Source organism: Phyllostomus discolor, chromosome 3, assembly GCF_004126475.2.
Source record: "Phyllostomus discolor isolate MPI-MPIP mPhyDis1 chromosome 3, mPhyDis1.pri.v3, whole genome shotgun sequence".
Taxonomy (NCBI): Eukaryota; Metazoa; Chordata; class Mammalia; order Chiroptera; family Phyllostomidae; genus Phyllostomus; species Phyllostomus discolor.
The window spans coordinates 161,360,734-161,380,179 of record NC_040905.2 but is presented as its reverse complement, the minus strand read 5'-3'; the positions used below and the strand labels follow the sequence as shown (position 1 = coordinate 161,380,179).

Genomic DNA, 19,446 nt, shown 5'->3' with positions numbered 1-19,446 from the left:
GTAAGTCCTGCTCTGGAGAGTGGGCCCCTAGACAATTGATTTTCCACGGTGGTCAGATGTTGGTGGTCAATGGTCACAGCCAGTGCTTGCAGCTGATTGGCCTGGGTAAATCACTCCCATTGACCTGCCAACAGCAATCAAGGCTTGACTACAAGAGGAGGGTGTACACAGCCCACACAGTGGGTGCATGCACCTTGAGTATCCAGCTTGGGTGATAAGGAAGGCTGTGCCACTGGACCCTACAGAAGGACACCTACTTTAGCAGTTCTGCCTAATACATCAAAACAAATGCAGGGAGGCTGCCAAAATGAAGACACAAAGAAACATGGCCCAAGTGAAAGAACAGATCAAAACTCCAAAGAAAAAAACTAAATGAAATTTAGACAAGCAATCTACTAAACCCAGAGTTAAAAACATTGGTTATACGGTTGCTCAGTGATCTCAGGAGAAGAGCAGATGAACTCAGAGAGAACTTCAACAGCATAAAAAAGGTCATGGAAACCATGAAAAAGAACCAGTCAGAAATGAAGGATACACTAACTGAAATGAAGAATAATGTATAGGGAATCAACAGTAAAATAGATGAAAGTGAGAATCAAATCAATGATTTGGAATATAAAAAAGCAAAAAATGCGCAATCAGAACAACAAAAAGAAAAAAGAATCCAAACAAAACGAAGATAGTGTAAGGAGCCTCTGGGACAACTTCAAGTGTTCCAACATTCACACCATTGGAGTGCCAAAATGAGATTAGAGAGAACAAGAAATTGAAAGCCTTTTTGAAAAAATAATGACAAAAAACTTCCCCAAAATGGTGAAGGAAATAGACATACAAGTCCAGGAAGCACAGAAAGTCCCAACCAAGGTGAACCTAAAGAGGCCCACACCAAGACACATCATAATTAAAATCACAAAGGTTAAAGACAAAGAGAGAATCTTAAAAGAGCAAGAGAAAAGCAGTTAGTTACCTACAATGGAGTTCCCATAAGACTGTCAACTGATTTTTCAAAAGAAACTTTGCAAGCTAGAGGGGATTGGCAAGAAATATTCAAAGTCATGAAAAGCAGGGACTTACAGTCAATATTACTCTCTACCCAGCAAAGTTATCATTTAGAATCAGAGGTCAGATAAACAGCTTCCCAGAGAAGAAAAAGCTAAAGGAGTTAGTTCATCACCACCAAACCATTATTATGTGAAATGTTAAAGGGATTTATTTAAGGACAACATGATCAAAACTGTGAGCAATAAAATGTCAATAAAGACATATCCAAAAAACAAAATAAGCAAACAAGCAGAACAGAAATAGAATTATAAATACAGAAAACACTTTGATGGTTACCAGATGGGAGGAGGGTCAGAGGAATGGCCAAAAAGGGTGCACGGATAAGAAGTACAAAACTGGTACTTACAGAAGAGTCATGGGGATGTAAAATACAGAATAGGAAATAAAGTTGCCAAACAACATATATGCATGACCCATGGACATGGACAATGGTGTGGGAATTGCCTGAAGGGCTGGGGGCTGGGTGGAGGGGAGCAAAGGGGAAAAAAACTGGGAAAACCATAATAGCATAATCAACAAAATACAATTAAAGGAAAATAAAAATGGAACAATTATATCAATATACTCTAATAAAATTTATGTGAATGTAGTCTCTCTCTAGAAAATATCTTATTGTTCTCATTTTTTCACTTAAAGGAAACACTTTACATGTTTTATTTGGCATGTCCTAATTTCCAGCATCACTACTCTTATTTGTGAGCTGTTATTAAGTCAAATAAGGTTACTTGACCACGATCACTGAGATACTGTGACAGTGAATCTGATAACTGAGATGGCTACTAAGTGACAAATCAGCAGGGAGCAAATAGAACAAAGATACAGTGGACAAAGGATCAATGGCTGTGACAGGAAATCTCAGGTCAGGGTGACATTTTATCAGGGTACTCAAAAGGGCTCACAATTGAAAACTTATGAAGTGTTTATGTCTGAAATTTTCCATTTAATATTTTTATACCACAGTTCACTGCAGGTAACTAAAACTGGGAAGTGAAACCACAGATAAGGAGGACTATTGTAAGCCCTTATTTTGACCAGTGGACCACAGTGGCACTTGGGAGTTCCTAAACATTAGTGTCATTTCAGAGTGGTGTTTAGGAATCCCTGAAAGGTCTGGGTGTTTCCATTTCTCCCAATGCACAGACACCTGAGAAAATGACTTCAAGCCCCTTTGGGGATGGCTTGGAGAAAGACCTACCATAAGTCTTTGTGGCATTATTGCAGGGTCCTTTCTCAAAGGGTCCCATCTTTCTCTTCAACCAGGAGCTTCAGATCTGTGAACTGATAAGGTCCGGGAATTAACAAAGCTATGATTCTCAGCTGTGAGAACTCAAGTCAGATTTCTATTCCATAGATCAAATAATGCTTTGGTAGTCTGGCCATATGTTTAATTGTTAGGGTCCATTACCACCAGAGACCTCTTGAAGTAACAAATTCTGATTGTCACTCTGGGATCTCATCTTACCCACTGAAATCAGGAAGCCCATCTCAATAGCAGCATTCTCTACTATCATCCTTGACCTACAGAAAACAGCCACCTGGAGATGTTTAAGATTGCTTGGCTCCCTCAGTAATGCATTTCTCAATGCTTTAGTGAAGGGAATGTACCTTGGACACTGTCAGGGCCTAGTGGGGTAAGGCAAGATGCACAGGTTACACATGATAAACTACTCCATTATTTCTACCTCTCTAACCCTTTAGAATTCTTCCTGTACATTATATCAGAGAAATTCTGTCCATTGAACATCATCAAATGTAGCCTACAGTTGAGCACAGGTTTCAGACAACTAAGTAAGCCAATAGAGCCACCCCTAGCTGTTTAAGAATATATGTGTTTCAGCTAGCTCTTGCTGTATAACAAAACTTAGTGGCTTATATTTATCATTTGTGTTTTTACGATTTTATAAGTTAAACAATTTGTACTGGGCTCAGCTGGTGGGAGTCACTTTTGCTTTACATGGGCTCACTTATGCGTTTGCAATCAGTTGACAGATTGGCTGGAGGATGCTGGTCTTAGATGACTCACATGTCTTAGAGTTGGTTCAGGCTACTGGTTGGGCCATGTTGTCTCCGTCAGGTTAGTCCATGCTTCTTCAACATGAAAGTTGGTCCATACATGGCACAAAAGAGGGCACGCCCCAGTGTGCAAGTGCTTTTTAGGTTTCTGTTGGCAACACATTTGCTAATATCCCATTGGCCAAAGAAAGTCAGAGAGCCATGTGGGAACCAAAGTGTCCTGGTTCCCTGGGGACTATTACTATAACAATCTGTCATAGCATTAAGTCCAAAAATCTATGAAAGCTGTATTATATCTAAGTTCCCTAAATTTGGCCCCAACCCAATATTCTGTTCTAAAGGTATCTAATACTCTTAGAATCCATCCACATATATGTGAGCTAGGTTTCTTCTAATATAAATTTAAGAACTGTGGGGGATAAGGGAGGAAAGAAGGGGACAGGCCTAGTTAAAGAACAAGTACAAATGACCCATGGACATGGACAACAGGGTGGGGATTGACTGTGGGAGTGAGGGATGGGCAGGGCAGGGGAGTGCAACAGGGAAATCGGGACGACTGTAATAGAACAACAATAAAAATAACAATAATAAAATAAAAAATTAAACTTGGTGTAGAAGACAAAAAGAAAACATTGTAAGTTTTTTGGAATATAAGCCTTCCACTTTTCAGCTAGATTCTGCCCCTGTCCCCTCAAATATGCTGGAATCTGAGCCCAGACAAAACCTGAAGGCCATGACAGTCAGGTCTGCCTTCATGATTACAGGATGGCTGTCAGGAGTTACAAAAACTTCCCTGTTCAAATTCACCAAAAAAAAAGAGAGTATTTTCTACAGAATTCCAAAAAAAAAAAAAAACCCAAAGATGTTCTCTGGACAAGTTTACGTTATGTGCCCTTTCCTAAACCAGTCACTGAAACAAAAAGAAAGAATATGTGAGTAATGTCTTAAGTCTGGAGCTCCATTGAGAACATTTGAACCACAAGTGGGATGTCAAATAGGTCCCCAAAGTAGGAATGGGTGCTGGAGAGGCAGACACCAATGTCCACTACCAACACCGTTTATTTAATCAGCCGACAACGGATGAGCTGTTACTGTACACAGGACTCTATGTTAGGGGCTAAGAATCGAAGATGGCTATGCCATGGTCTTTATCTTCAAGGAATTCACAACTAGCCTGGGAAATCAAAATTGAATGTAACCCTGGTGCGTGCTAAATGTTGGGACAGAGCATCCGAATCAAAGTGATAACCTTTGTTCTGAGGTGCTGAAAGTGTCAAAATGTATCTATGGATTTCTGGAATGTAGAGCACAGGATGTCAGGAGCCTATTCTTTAAAAAAATCACTATCATATAAGACCCATGAAGAAAAACATTTCCAACTTTGAGATACAATGTCACATTTTCAGAAGTTAATCATCCCATCTTTCCTAATAGTATATTTGACTATCATGACATATAAGTGTGTTAAAGTTCTAGGGAGGGTTAGACTATACATTCCTCCTTCTGTTGATGTTGAAATATCAGATTGCTCATGTCATATTGTCAGTAGCCATCATGAGGTTAATTGACATTATCATTATAGCTAACTTTTTTAAAAAAGATTTGATTTGATTTATTTTTTTAGAGAGGGGAAGGGAGGGAAAAAGAGAGGGAGAGAAACATCAACGGTGGCTGCCTCTCACATGCCCCCAACTGGGGACCTGGCCCACAATCCAGGTATGTGCCCTGACTGGGGATCCTACTAGTGACACTTTGGTTCGCAAGCTGGCACTCAATCCACTGAGCCACACCAGCCAGGACCATTATAGGTAACTTTCATACCATGTGCTAGACATTGTTCTAATTGCTTTACCTGTATTATCTCATTTAAATTTCACAATTCAATAAAATAGGGACCATTCTTGTCTCCATTTTACATGTAAGCAAACTAAGGCCCAGTGAAATTTGATAAATTGCTCATGTGACATAGCAGAGCTAGTCTTAAAGTTCTGCAAGCCAGCCATGTCACAAGAAATCAGATCCCAGACCTGTGACACAGTCAAGCTCTGTCATATGGTATTTTTAGATTATATATGTGTTCTGTTTTCTCCAAAAGCCTATGAGGTGCCTGGGAGCAGAAGCAGATTTTTATGTATTTAAGTAGTTTCAGAACCCAATACAAGAATTGGTACATAGAAAATACTTTACAAATATTGTGGAATTGAAATGAAGGCAATGTGCACGAAATCAAGGAAAAAGAGGTCAGCATGGCAAAATGCATTAGTGAATCCCAAGTCTGTCCAATGGAGAAGTGTCCCTGGCCCATGAATTCCAATCGCCTGTCAGGTCTATCCCTCTAGTGGCAATGAATGCTTCAGATTCACACACTCGATGATATCAGGCACTGAAATCATTCCGGCCACCATTCCTGCTCCCTGCCCCACCCTAACTATGGTTACCGAGAAGCTGATTATAATTTCACTTCTCATGTAGACATTTCTATGGGAATAGAATGTTCTGAAGCATGTTTCTCATCTGCAGGTTAATGGTATTTTATTTTTTTATTGTAGAAAAGTGTTTTCGAAGTTTGGTTAGCACCATCCAATCTTTTAGTCTAATTCTGAGTATACAGAATCACATTTCTGAACTTTTAAGATAAGACCTTTGTGATGCCAACAAGGAACTGTCTCTTGTAAGGGTGCTCCTGGAGGCCATCAGCTGCTTCCTATAACATCGTGTCTGTAATTGTGTATTCTCAACAGCAGGCTCCTCTTAGGAGAAGTAAACTCAAAGAGAGTAGCACATTTTTTACTTAGTTCTGTTTGTTCTATAAAAATAGAATTCTATGTTAAAACAGAACATCTGCAAGAAGTACAGAGGAAGCAACAAATGCCTGGAATTTTGAGTAGTTCGGATAGAGGAGAAATGGAATCAGGCTCAATGAAAACAGGCAGCTGCCTGGGGTCTCAATTCTCCTTGCTTCAAATTTCAGAAAATAAAATGCTGAATTCACAGGTAATTTGAAATTTAAATCAAACAAAACTTGAGTAGGTCTTTTCAAGCATTATAATGGGAAAGCTTTTTAAATCATAACAATATGTTGTTAAATTGGTAGATTCATAAATTGTTAGTGGTCATATAAATCAGTACATACAACTGTTTTGGAGGGTGATTTATCTATAAATAAGAGGCCATATGATTTGTCATACCATTTGTTCAAGTAATTACACTTACCATGTTTTTCGGACTATAAGACACACTCCCCCCCAAATTTGGGAGGAAAAAGGGGTGCGCCTTATAGTCTGAATGCAGCTTACCTGGCTCGCTGTGTGTGTGGGGTGGGGGGGGGCCGCGGCCTATGTTATTTATGTTATTAAATATTTTACCACATTTTTTGCTTCAAAAATTTTTTTTCCTATTTTCTTCCTCTAAAACCTGGGTGTGTCTTATGGTCTGGTGTATCTTACAGTTGGAATAATTTGGTGCATAAATCTACTCTAAGAAAATAACCCAAAAGATTTAGAAAAGGCTAAAGACATGGAGGAGTCCATTGCACATATAAATATATGATTTTAAGAAAGAAAGCTTTGACATAACTATGAATGAAATAAAGCAAGGTACAAAAAATTTGCTCAAAAATACATGCTTGAATATGTAGCAAAAACCACATCAAGCTTCATACTTTTACCCCAAAATACCATTCTGAGGATTTTTCTAATGGAAATCTATAGACTAAAGTGAAACGTGTATTATATGAAAAATAATACATTAATTACAGGATTATGTAGATGGTCCCAAACTGGAAATAACCTGTCAAAAATGAAAATGAACTAGTTGGTGATTTATATTTGCAATACCCTACTATCTAGCCATAAAATGACAGTAATGAAGATTATAGAAGTATGAAATCATTGCTATAATTTTAAGTGAAAAAAATAGTTTCTGTACATTGAGCACTTACTCTGAGTTTATCACTGTAATACTCAATTTGCATACATTATCTCTTTTCATGCTCACAGAACCCAATGAATAGGGATGAGAAATTTGTACAGATGAGAAAATTGAGACAAAGTTGCTTATCGATTTTCCCAAGTCCCCACAGTGGAGCCCAGATTCAAACCTAAGCTAACTGATACCAAAGTCATTTCTCTGTATCTGAAATTCTATAAAAGCCCTAGACCCCTGAGGATAATAACTGAAGGTAAGGGGAGCAGAGAGAGAGAGAATCAGAATGGGGCAATGATGTGAGTGGTCTTATAATAATTGTTTGCTTTAAATTATAATGTTAAATCCAAATAAATAAATAAATAAAAAGAAATAAGCGAGAATAGGACTAAAGGCTGGAAAGACTTTATGACTTTGTTGAAGTGGTGGGGTTGTGTGTAATTTCCTCCTTTTTTCTATTTCTTAAGATTTTTGGTAATGTATTGTACTTTTGTAAAACATTATTTTATACCGTTTGCTTGGGCAGCACATATTGGAAGGATACAGAGAAGACTGGCATGGCCCTGCTGAAGGATGCCATGCAGATTCATGAACCATTCCACGTTAAAAACATGTACATGTCACTTTAAGTATCTGTCCTCTGCGATATGAAAACTGGAGCTCTGCAAAGCTTGGCGATTGATGAGACGCTGTGACGTCCTGAAACAGCAGTGGTGCTCCCAGCAATAAAAGTGTTATTAGGATATAAATATCTGTCATTTCTTTAAAAATTTGGGGGGATTACTTTTACAGAGTCCCCCACTTTATTTTTTACACATTTGGAAAAAAAAATCTAAAAACTCATATCCTTCCTTTTTTTCCTTCCTTCCTCTCCTTTGCTTTCTCAACTGTAAAGTTAGAATGGTATGAACAGTAACCATGAGATTATGAGGAATTTTTATTTTGTTTGTATGTTTCCTGTATTTGAAAGGACTTAAAACACACTTAACATTTTAAATTTGAAAAATAATATTTAAGCTTAATGTCTTAAATTATCTTAATTTAAGTTGCAAATTTATTTAATATTTTGAAACTTTAGAATTATATTGTCTGTCTATTGAAAATCAGAAGTCACCCAAGTACCAAATATAGTGGTATTTTGGTCAAAATTTTCCTATGTACAGCCCATGTTTTTTCCCTTACGTTGGGTGCAAAGTTTCACCTGTGTTTTCAAGTGACTCTGAAGAGAAAATAAAAGACAAGCTTACTAAGTGAAAGTTTGAAAAAGCACTGGGGTTGCCAGCATCCTGCCTGCTTAATCAAACGTCACCTCAGCTTCTGCATGCAACGCATGACTGGGCTGCGACTAGGCATCTGACACACATGTGATAGGATGAGCCACTTGTGTCTTTTCAAGCCGTGCTCTGGGGAGTTGTCCTCAAGAACCACCCTCCTGAAAGCAGAAAATTCAAGGGGAGGGAGGGAGAAGGTTTTTCTAAAGCACGAAAACTTTTCTGAGTTTTCTAAAATGAAAACAAGGACAGGACAGGGAGTGCTGGATGCTGGAATGTGGTGTTTGAAAGCTGTTAGGGAACATGGCAGTCTGACAGGCAGTTATGGGACTCTCACCCCCAAGAGGCAAAATAAAAAGCTCAAGCCTGGGTTGACACAGGCTCTGCTTTTCTGAGTGGTTGTCATTGAGACGGTTGGGGGTGGGGGCGGAGGCAGTCATTGGATCATCCCAACAGCATCTCTTCCCTTTCAGGGCTGTAGTAGTGAAAGGTCCCTGGCTATCAGTCTGTCTTGGGACTTCGAACCCCCCATTTAACACTGTGTGAGATGTTGCAAAGCCTCTATTAGAGATGCTCCAGCTTGAGGAATTTATAAGGAGCTGGAAAAATACATCACACATGAAGTTGTATACAAAATAAGGCCACATACAATTAAGGGTCTGATGAATGGAAACAGACATAAGACTCAAAGGAATTCAGAGTGGGTTGGAGCAGGGAGGGAATGAGAAACACAGTGGGCCTGGGAGATTTTCAGGGATGGGTGGAGAGTAGATAAGTAATGAGGGCAAGGCTGATACTCAAAAACACCACCATCCTGCCCGGCAGTGGCATTGGCCAATCAGAATGGACACTGAATCCAAATGCTGGGGAATCTTCCCCCAGAAGCTCCTTGCTGAGCCTGGAGTCACTCCTAAGTTGTTAGGTTATGGGACTCTCAGGGAGCCCCGGAGGAGGGACAAGTTTCAGGAGGTGGCAGAGTGGTGAAGCACTTAGGGTGTCCGGGGCAGTGGTTATTTTCTATCCAGTTCTATCTGCCACAATGATGCAGTCATGCCAGTGCGTATCTGCTGAAAATCAGCCTTGAATGAAGGTAAATGGAATAACAAGAACATTTAAAACCTGCTTTAGCATATGGTGTTTCATTGGATCTACATATCTGTCATTCTGTCTACCTACCTGTCTAACTGGCCATCTATCTGTGTGTCTCTCTGTGAATGTATTTGTATGTCTGTTTTTCTGTCTATGAGAGAATGAAAACACAGTAAAGGTACAGAAGTGAGAATGAAGGCAGCCTTCCTTTATCTTTCATTCAGTTATTCAGCCATTCCTCTAACAAACTAAGTGTCACTGGGTGTTGGACACCCGGCTGGGCACTGAATTGAGGAGGCTGCCCAGGGTTGGAATTGTCACATGGGAAATGAGTATTGTGCAACAAGCCCTGATGTGTATCTAGGTCCAAAACTGAAAATGGCAACAGAAGGCAACGAGAGAACCACAATCTCAGTATGGATCTATGTTAGGTATCAGAGGAGATAGGTCCAACAGGAAGGCAAGGGCAGATCAGAAGCCTAGATTTGGTGCTGAGTCAGGGACTGATGGGCTAACAGACACTGCAAACAGCAGTAAAAAGGAAGCCCATCAGGCCTAAATTACTTTCACTCAACATTAGAAACAAATCATCATCATCACCATCATCATCCTCATCATCATAATTTAGGTTTCTGTGGCAAGTTAAAATTTGCAAACCATTTTCAAATGTCCTCTTGTACCAGTTGAGCCTTACTAGCAGCTGGTAAAGGGAGTAGGGCAAATGTTCTCATTTGATAGATAAGGAAATGGGTTTAGAGAAGCTAAGTGGCTTGCCCATAACTTTTGAAGGAGCATGAACAGTTTGGTAGCTCAGGGAAATCTTACAGGCACAGTATCTCCTCCCTTTCAGGGATGCAGTGGGGAAAGGTCCCCAGGATCTTTCAGAGGCTTGATTTTTATCACAGCACATAACGAAGGGCTGGGTTTATATACATGTGACAAAGTTAACATGGTTGGGAGAAGAGCTCAGGCTGACAAAGCAACTGTTAAAAAGTTGTCTTGTTTCTGTTTACCTTTCTCTTACTAGTGACTGGGATGTAGACATAGTAGATTAGCTCATACTATTTGAAGATTAATAAAGCAGGGAGAATATTCAGTTAGACATATGAGAGTTTTCTAAGTTAAGAGCCCAGGGTGAGTCTCCAGGTCAAGACCAAGAAGGTAGAAAATAAAGTCTTGCTTTGGATTCACACAACCTAAGATGGCAGAAACTTGTTTTGTTAGGAGTTAATAGGAAAAGGGGACTTTAATATAAAGTAATATGAGTGATATCATACTCATAAACTACAAATGTGCCATAAATACAAATGCAAGTTGACCTGAAATCCAGTTGCTAAAAAACGCAGGAGAACTTCACATAGTAGGGGACTATTCAGAACTGGGAACAAATAGTCTGGCTACACCGACTAAGTCTAGACCAGCCTATATGCAGAGTAGTTTGTTTTATTCTGAGCCCCGTTTGCTAACTGGGACATTGATAAGCGGGAACATATCTGGAGGAGCCACCCAAGACGGTGATGGGGCTGGAAACCATCACAGACCAGGAATACCTGAAGAAGTTAGGGACACTTCACCTAGAGAAGAATGATTAAGGCAAGACATGAAAGCCAAGGTCAATGGGCACATTGAATTCAATTACATTGAAGTAGAGTTTTGTCCAAGAACTAGAAGTAAATCACTAACAATTGGAGCTATTCATCAAAGGTTTATCACTCCACTGCTAGAAATATAGGGATGGGCAAAAGTAGGTTAATTTACCAGTCATCATTACCTAAAAGATAAATCATAGGCAAGGATACAAAATAATAACAAACAGTAAGCCAAATAATAGAAATAAATAATAAAATAAGTAATAAATAAGTAATAGTACAAGAATAAACTGTGTTTCCCATACCCACCATCGCAATCCTACTTTGGCCCACCCCTGTATTCATGCAGCATGGAACTGTCAGGGACTCATCCCTTAGGAGGTGAACATTTATCTTCTTCCTGCCCTGAGATTCTATGCTTTTTCAAACTAGTCACTTTAGTTCTTTTGGGAAGGGGTGAGGTGGGGGTGGAATGAAATGGCTCTTGAATTCCCTTCCAGCTCTACCCTTCTGTGAAGCACCTGAATCCAAACTGCAGCCTCATTCATGTCTCACAGCAGTATCAGAGGCAGGACTCCTTCATCCTCAGCTCGGCTCCCAATATCTTGTCCTCAAAGGAACTTTTCTCTACCGACTGAAACAAGTCCTTAACAATCTTCTAGGCATTATATCATCAAAGGAACCAGGTCTCCAACCCTCATTGGTATGGTTTCTTGAGAATTATGTCAACTTCTAAATTCCTTTCTCAATACTATTATTTTTTTTCCTAAACTCTGTTTTTAAACTCAAACATCTTGTTTTTCAAAACTCTTTGTATCTAAAAACAAAGTGAGGCTAATGACACAGGATGAGAAACCTGTAAAGGGTCTATTTATTACTTCAACCAGAGCAATAAACTAAGACTTGGGAGGAAGGGCCTTTTTTAGGGAGGTAGGGTCCAGGGATATCTTTGGAAGCTACAGCCATGGGAAAACCAAACTGTTAACCTTTTTCATTTATTTGACCACTGACTTGATGCTAAGCACTATGCTAGACACTAGGGATACAGTGATAGTGAAACATCATCTCCAGCCTCAGGTAACTTGCAGATCACAGAAGCCTCCTCTCTAACCTTTACCACAGATGATACTCTGTGTGAAAAGAAGAGGTGTCCCAATATGACTAAAGTGGGGAAAGTAGCTGGGGTATGTGTGGGATGGGCAGCCCACAGCAAGGCCTTTACCCCGGCGATGATGCCAGTTCCTCTAGTGTCTCAGGGGAGTGGCCGGAGCCCCAGGTTTGCTCGGTGGAGAGTACCAAACACAGGCAGGGAAAAGTGATCTGATAATGACTATAGGGAAGTCAAACAGAACTTCTCAGCAAAGTGTCAGGCCACGAATTTTTGCTGTAGTGTTTTATGTCTTCTGGCAGTCATTTACAGAATTATGTAGGAGTCACCTTGGGCAATGTTGCTAAGGGTGAAGAACTAAAATTCCTTAGAATTTTCTTTTGGTGCCTCAGTCAGAGAAAGGCAGAAGACAAAAGTACGGCATTGTGGTGGTTCTCAGACTTTTTACCCCAAACGCCAAGGGACAATTTGATACTCTGCGTTAGTAACAATGGCTAATTTCTGTAGGCATTCATGGCCACTCAGGGTGAATGACAGAATATCGTGGGGAAGCAGGGCATGGGGAGTACAGTAATTTCATAGCTCCCTTGTTGACTCTGTATGCTCTTTCTAGGCTTATAGATTATAGGCCTGAGTTAAAGCCAATAATCAGCTATATAACCATAGGCAGGTCACTCACCTTAAGCCATAATTTCCTCATATATAACATAGTAAATGTTACCTGGCAGTATTATTGAAGGAATTAAACATAATATAGTAAAGTACCTATCACAGTTAATATATAGGCACATACCCAAAGCTTAATGAATGATTAGCTTCTAGTACAGTAATCTGACTTGAAAACTGTATTGTGGAACAATAGAATCTGCTCAGCCAGCCTCCAGGCAGCAGAGAAATCCTGGGATTTGCAGGAAGAATGTTCTTAACAGTAAAAGCCCTATGGGATTAGGTATACCAGTGTAGACTGGGGAAAAAATATTTCATGGAATTTTAATTGCTAAAAACAGAAGGTTGGAGTGCAGAGGTAGGAAAAGCTGTTTTTTTCCAAGCCATAAGCTCTTTTTTCTCTCTTTTCTTTTTGCTGCACAAAGTTTTATTATTTCCATGTGGTCCAATGCATAGGAGAGGGCTCCAGGATGATTAAAAGGATGCCTCATGGTTTGAGGGAGAGAGGCTCAGGCAGAAGCCAGATGCCGGGGAAATGCAGATGGGCGCCTCAAAGTCTCTGGGCTCCAAAGGCTCCTAGTCGTGTTTGATGGTGAGCCTTTCAAGAGACACTCGCCCAGCCCAGCTCCGGGCAGACCGGCCTGAGGATGTTAATCAGGTGGCCACTCATCTTCCTGATGAGTTTCACCGCCCCATCCAGGAAGCGTTTCTCCGGGAAATCACGGAGATGAGGGTCCATGTGGGTAGAGCCCAGGGCATGTAGATCCAAAAGGGCCTGGTTCAGGTTCTTCTCAAAGACCATGGCAGCTTCCATGGCGTCCTGAGTGTCACCCTACTCACTTGCAGAAGGCACGTCCTGGACGAGAATGCAGGCACTGCACTGGTCTTGCAGCTTTAAGAGAGGCTCAGTGCCCTTGAGCTTCTTTTCCACCAACTCAAGGATAAAGTGGCCCACACTCTCCAGAGCCACATCGTTTTGGTGGAAATAGAAGCCCAGAGAGAGGTAGGTGTGGGAAGCCCGTGGATGCAGGTTTGCCAGGTGGTTGACAGCAGCCTCCACCTCGGTGGAGTAATTCTGAGGAATGTGGGAGCTCACAGTTAGTTGGCAATAGGGAGTTAAGGTCAGAAACTGATGTTGGCTGGTCTGGGAGGCTGAGGTGGTTCTGGTGGTAACTAGAAAAGAGGTTGGAGTGTGGTTGGAGGCTGGAAGAAGGGGCACCCCTGGGTCTTTTCCATCCAAACATTGGTGAAGCGATAGATCTGGGGAACTGCCCAGGGCACTGCCAAGACTTTTCTTTACAGGAAAATTTTATTTTTAAGAAGTTTTCATGTGTTTTATTTCTTTTTAAATTATTGATGTAACATTGCTTAATAACATTATATAAGTTTTAGATTTAAAACATCATCATTTGGTATCTGTATACACTAATGTGCTCACCACCATAAGTCTGGTTTCCATCAGTCACCACACATTTAACTGCCCTCACCCCTTTCACCCTCCCCTTACCCACCTTCCCTGTAGTAACTACCACTGTGTGTCTGTATCTATGAGTTGTTTTTGTTTGGTTTGGTTTTTTGTTTTATATTTCATATACAAATGGAATTATATGTTTTCAAGCCCTGGCTGGCATAGCTCAGTAAATTGAGCATGGGCTTTGAACCAAAGTGTTGCAGGTTCGATTCCCAGTCAGGGTACATGCCTGGGTTGCAGGCCATGACCCCCAGCAACTGCACATTGATGTTTCTCTCTCTCTCCCCCTCCCTTCCCTCTCTGAAAATAAGTAAATAAAATCTTTTTTAAAAAAGAAATTATATGTTTTTTGTAATTTTCCATCTGACTGTTTCACTTAATAACCTCAGGGTCCATCCATATTGTCACAAATGGCAATATTTCATCTTTTGACAGCTGAAAAGTATTCCATTGTGTGTGCATATATTTTCCCTGAGTCTGTCTCAAGCATGAATTTTAAAGTTTTAAAAATTAATGGTTTTTTTAATCACATAAATGTAAAACCAAGATTCTAATCTAGAATGGAAAGGCTGAAACCATTCATTTTTTTTATTCACTGAACAAATATTTATTAGCACCTGCTACATTCACACAAGGCACTGTACATAAACGGCACTGATTACATAGAATGGTTGTGTTTATTGTGAGTAGAATTGAAGCCCTGAGACTGGGCTTCCCTGGGGTCACGGTCAGTGGATTCTGTCTGTAGGAAAACTGATCCTTCCCACATGGCAGCAGAACAGGGATTGAGGGGAGATACCCTTCCTGGGAGGTCAAGGTAGGAAAGGCTTTGGAGGGCCCTGTTTGATAGTCTTGCTTTCTGCACTGCTATTTCTTTGTGTTATTCCCACATCTCTGTCAGTAAAATTGGGCTAAATGTGACAGTGTTTTCTGTTTCGAGGAGTTATAAGATGTGCTGCCATTGGGGCCCCAGGTGGTTGCCTGAGGAATCCCCAGAAATCCTTGGGGAGTAGATGTGGAGGCTGGCTTTCCTGTGGTCATGTGAGGGGATGTGGCTCAGAGTTATTTGGATGTTAATTAGAAGTGTGACCCTTTGAAGGCTGGACACCTCTGATACACGTGTGTGCCTGTGGGGGGCTTGAATGGTCCTCACAGAGTGACTGGGCACAGCACCCAGGGGATCCAGCTAGAGCAGCTCACTTCCCACTAATGTGAATAACATTAAAAATGCAAGTTACTTCACATGATGTGGAAAAAATGGCTGAACCAGCTGACTTGAATGGATGACAGAGTGCCTGTCCAAAGTTGTTTCCTTTGATTCCTGTCTTTTCCTTCTTTACCTCCCACCCATGCTTCTCCCAGGCTCTGTCTCGGGCCCAGACACCCAAGTGAAAGTGAAGAAGAAATGAACCACGTATGGAAATCTGCTATGCTAAACACTGTGCGGGCTGCTTTGCACAAATTATTTTATGTAACCTCCTACAACAACTTGGTGAGATAGGTAGGATTCTCCCCAGTGTTTTAATGACAAACAGAAGCTGAGTCCTGTGTCCAAGGTAATACAGCCAGTAAGTAGATAAAGGCCTGGGGTCCTAATACAGATCTGTCTAACTCCAACAGTCTTTACAAAAATCTCAGAGGAAAATGTATTTTAGGGTTAGGCTAAGAAAAGGCTAATTGCCTATTAGTGGACACTGATTTCCAATTGTAACTGAAACCACAGCTGAGGGGCACTCAGGTGAAGACGCTTCCTCTCCATCTAGAAAACTGACACACGGGGAAAAAAGAAGGGGTGAAAGGCAGCTGCAGGCAGTTCATGGCCGAATCAACTCAACATCCTCAGATGATAGGAGTAAAGGGGCCATATCTATCTGTCCTGAGGAACCAAACAAACGTTAACAGAAATCTGTGGTTTCAAACCCAACTTGTTTTTGTACATCTGGCCCAACAGTTTATACTTAACAGACACATCCGTCACTCATGCAAAAATCGTGTTTACATATAAAGGGATATCTGCGGTCCACAATTTGGTCATCCACGGCCCTCCTAGGAAGGATGGCCAAGCAGGCCCTTGCAGACCGGTAGTGGTTTGTGGATGGGCGCAATTGCACAGACTCCACTTGAGAAGCTCTGGCTGGCACTGCCTCCCTTCCCGATGCGGCAGCTTTATGGTGGGTTACCTCTAGAATAAATGTAGCCATCTGACCCTCCACAACATCTCAACCTATCAATTCATTGCAATTGTCTTTCCTTTTTTTCTTTTCTTTATTTTTTTTTTTAATTCAAACGACCTGCAGGACTGCTTAAAGCAGTCTTTAATTACTGCAGACTTTCTGAAGGGAATAAGAGACTGGAGGTCTAAATTTTATATTCTTTCTGATGATTTCCGTGTAACTCTTGATAGGGCTGTTATTATTATTTTTATTATTTTTAAAAGATTTTACTTTATTTTTAGAGAGAGGGGAAGGGAGAGAGAAAGAGAGGGAGAGAAACATCAGTGTATAAGGTTGTCTCATGTGTGTCCCTCCCAGGGGACCTGGCCCACAACCCAGGCATGTGCCCTGCAGTCCAGGGCTCAATCCACCTAGCCACGCCAGCCAGGCGGACAGTTATTTTTTATCATCTCAAAGATTAAAGTTGCCTCTGACAGCACTAGAGTAGAACCTCAGTATTTGCATGTTTCTTCTGATTTCCCCTTTCCTGATCCTGCACCCACATCACATTTTTAGAGGAACCAGACCAGTGGGAATAAGGTAGAGAGAACACGTAAGCAGTTACCAGCTTGTGGTAGGCATCTAAATGGGTCTCTTTTCAGTCTTCTTGTGGAATGTGACTTAAAAGCCAAATCAGACACCACCATATCACCTTCTGGACCTTCTCTTTGTCATCCCTGTTTTGTGGTAACATCATCTGCTATCACAATGTTATGATACCATTATAACCTTAAGGGGTTTCTGGACTGAATTACCAGAAACAGTTTAAGGGAATAGTGTTGTTTCTCTTTTGCTTCCTCTCCCCCAAAGGTCCCTTCTGTGCACCTCAAACTTATTCTTCAACCAAATCCTTTTTTGAGAGGAAATTAGTCAGTGCTTCATAGGGAGATGCCCCAGCTTTGACCTCTGGCTCACCAGAACCACCGTAAGTCTCTCACTCAGTCAAGTTCAGTAATGATCTTCCACAGGTGCTCAAGCCTCATTTGAACCTGCATTCCCCCTTAGGATTCCCCTTGTAGAAAAAGAATCAGGGAAGTTCACACGCTGAGGGCTGAGCAGAGAACAGAAACTCCAGAGTCTTCCATCTTCAGTGGTTCCTACTGTTGTGGTGAGCTGCCTAGGGCTGGAGAGGGAGACCTAGCAGAGGAAGGACTGTGGCTTTTAAAAGCTTTGGGGAAGGGATGTCTGGGAATCTCTTGGAAAAACTGAAGAAAGATCTGTAGAAAGCCCTGCAGTTACTAGGAAATGCAAATATCTTGCCTGGCAGACAGTAGGTGCTCAATATATATGATGCAACCACTAAATAACTGAATGGTTGAAGGCATGAAAGGGCAGTAGGGAAGAAGCAGGAGAGATGAGGGTGAAGCAGAGCTGCGTACAGATGACACTCACCTTCCTTTATTTCTGGGATCTTTTTTAGGGTTGTTTCCATTTTTCCCCTTTGCTCCAGGATGATGTCCAGGCACTACCTCCAAGCTAACAGCTTCTTGATCATTTCACCCTTCCAGGAGGCTCAAGACAAGCAAGCCTGGAGAGTAAGAAAAAAGAGAGAGTGTCCTGGCCAGTGCGGCTCAGTTGGCTGGAGTGTTGTCCTGTACACCAGGATGCATGCCTAGATTGTGGGTTTGGTCCCCAGTCAGGGCACGTGCAGGAGGCTACTGATGTTTTTCTCTCACATAGATGTTTCTCTCCCTCTCTCTTCCTCCCTCTTCCTCTCTGTACAATCAATAAGCATGCCCTTGGGTGAGGATAAAAAGAGAGAGAAAGAGAAAGGAAGAGTAAACAGAGAAGTCTGCATTCTCTTCCTTCCATTTTAATTTTGCTGGTGTGTATGGGTTCTTCACACCTCTGTTTCCCATAGCTGTGAATTATAGGTAATGTCACTGAGGCACCCTGAAGGTAAATCTACTGATGGTAGATTTGTGGAAGCATAAGAAAAATACCATATTTGGTAATATCTGGAGGATATGCCTCCAAAGCAAACCTTTAGCTCTCATCAGCTCCCACCTGAACCAGTGCCACTCGGGCTTTAACTTGCCCTTGAATCCACCAGGGAGCTAATTAAAAGGCAGGTTTGATTCAGAAGGACTTGAGTGGGGCCCAAGAGTCTACACTTCTAACAAGTTGCCTGATAATACCAAAGCTGCTCTACAGAGATATACTTTCAGTAGCAAGTACAGAGCGTGTAGGTCCTAGATCATTGCTATAGGATCTTCCAGCTTTAAATGACTTGCAGAGCCCCAAACATGCCATGTTCTTCAAACCTGTGTGGCTTTACATATCTTCTCTCTCCCCTCCACCCCTCTTCATGGGATAAGTTCCTCCATGCCTTAGCTCACATGTTACCTCAGCTCCAGGAAACCTTCCTTCCCTGACCGTCCTACGAGGCAGTCAGGCGCTCTCTCCTAGGTGCTCATCACACTGTACCATTTAACATGCTATTTACATGTCCAGGGTCATAGTGTAGGGTTGCTCAGGTTATGCCCTACACAAGGGTCCCCGGCCAAGGAGGCAAGAGAGGCCTGAAATCCATCCTGTTCTCTCCACTTGCCATGTTGGAGTTGTGGTGCAGAACTGCCTCCACCAGGAGTAAGGGATAACTTCTCCTCATTCACACAAAGGTGCCATATGGGCTGATTGCCTGTCTTTTCTACCAGATGTGGGGTCCTTGAAGAAGGAATCAGGTCACATCCATCTTTATCATTCCACTTCCTAGTATAGTGCCTGTCAATGAGATGTTTGAATAAATAAATGATGAGAGAAAACAATGAAGAGCCATGGAGAGGAATGCAGAGAGAATAATTTCATTCAATTCTAAAGGAAAATCAACTGACTTTGAGCAAGAGGTTTGTGATTTGCTAATGTGCTGCTGAAAAGGCAAGGTCCTAAAGCCCCATTTCACTTAAAGTACTGTCACAGGTGTGAGTGAAAAAAGGTGTAAAGGCTACAGTCAGCACCTATGGAAAATTCGTTAGAACCCACAAAAAATAAAAATAAATAAAAAATAGAACACCCAGAATCGACACCAAGCTGTCATGTC

The 19,446-nt window shown here is 41.4% G+C and overlaps 2 pseudogenes; one reads left to right on the top strand and one right to left on the bottom strand.

Moving 5' to 3' along the window:
* The first annotated feature begins 7,511 nt into the window (after nucleotides 1-7,511).
* LOC114514118 lies at nucleotides 7,512-7,607 on the top strand (annotated as a pseudogene).
* Nucleotides 7,608-13,142: 5,535 nt separating this feature from the next.
* On the bottom strand, nucleotides 13,143-17,100 carry LOC118499391 (annotated as a pseudogene).
* Between the last annotated feature and the right edge of the window lie 2,346 nt (nucleotides 17,101-19,446).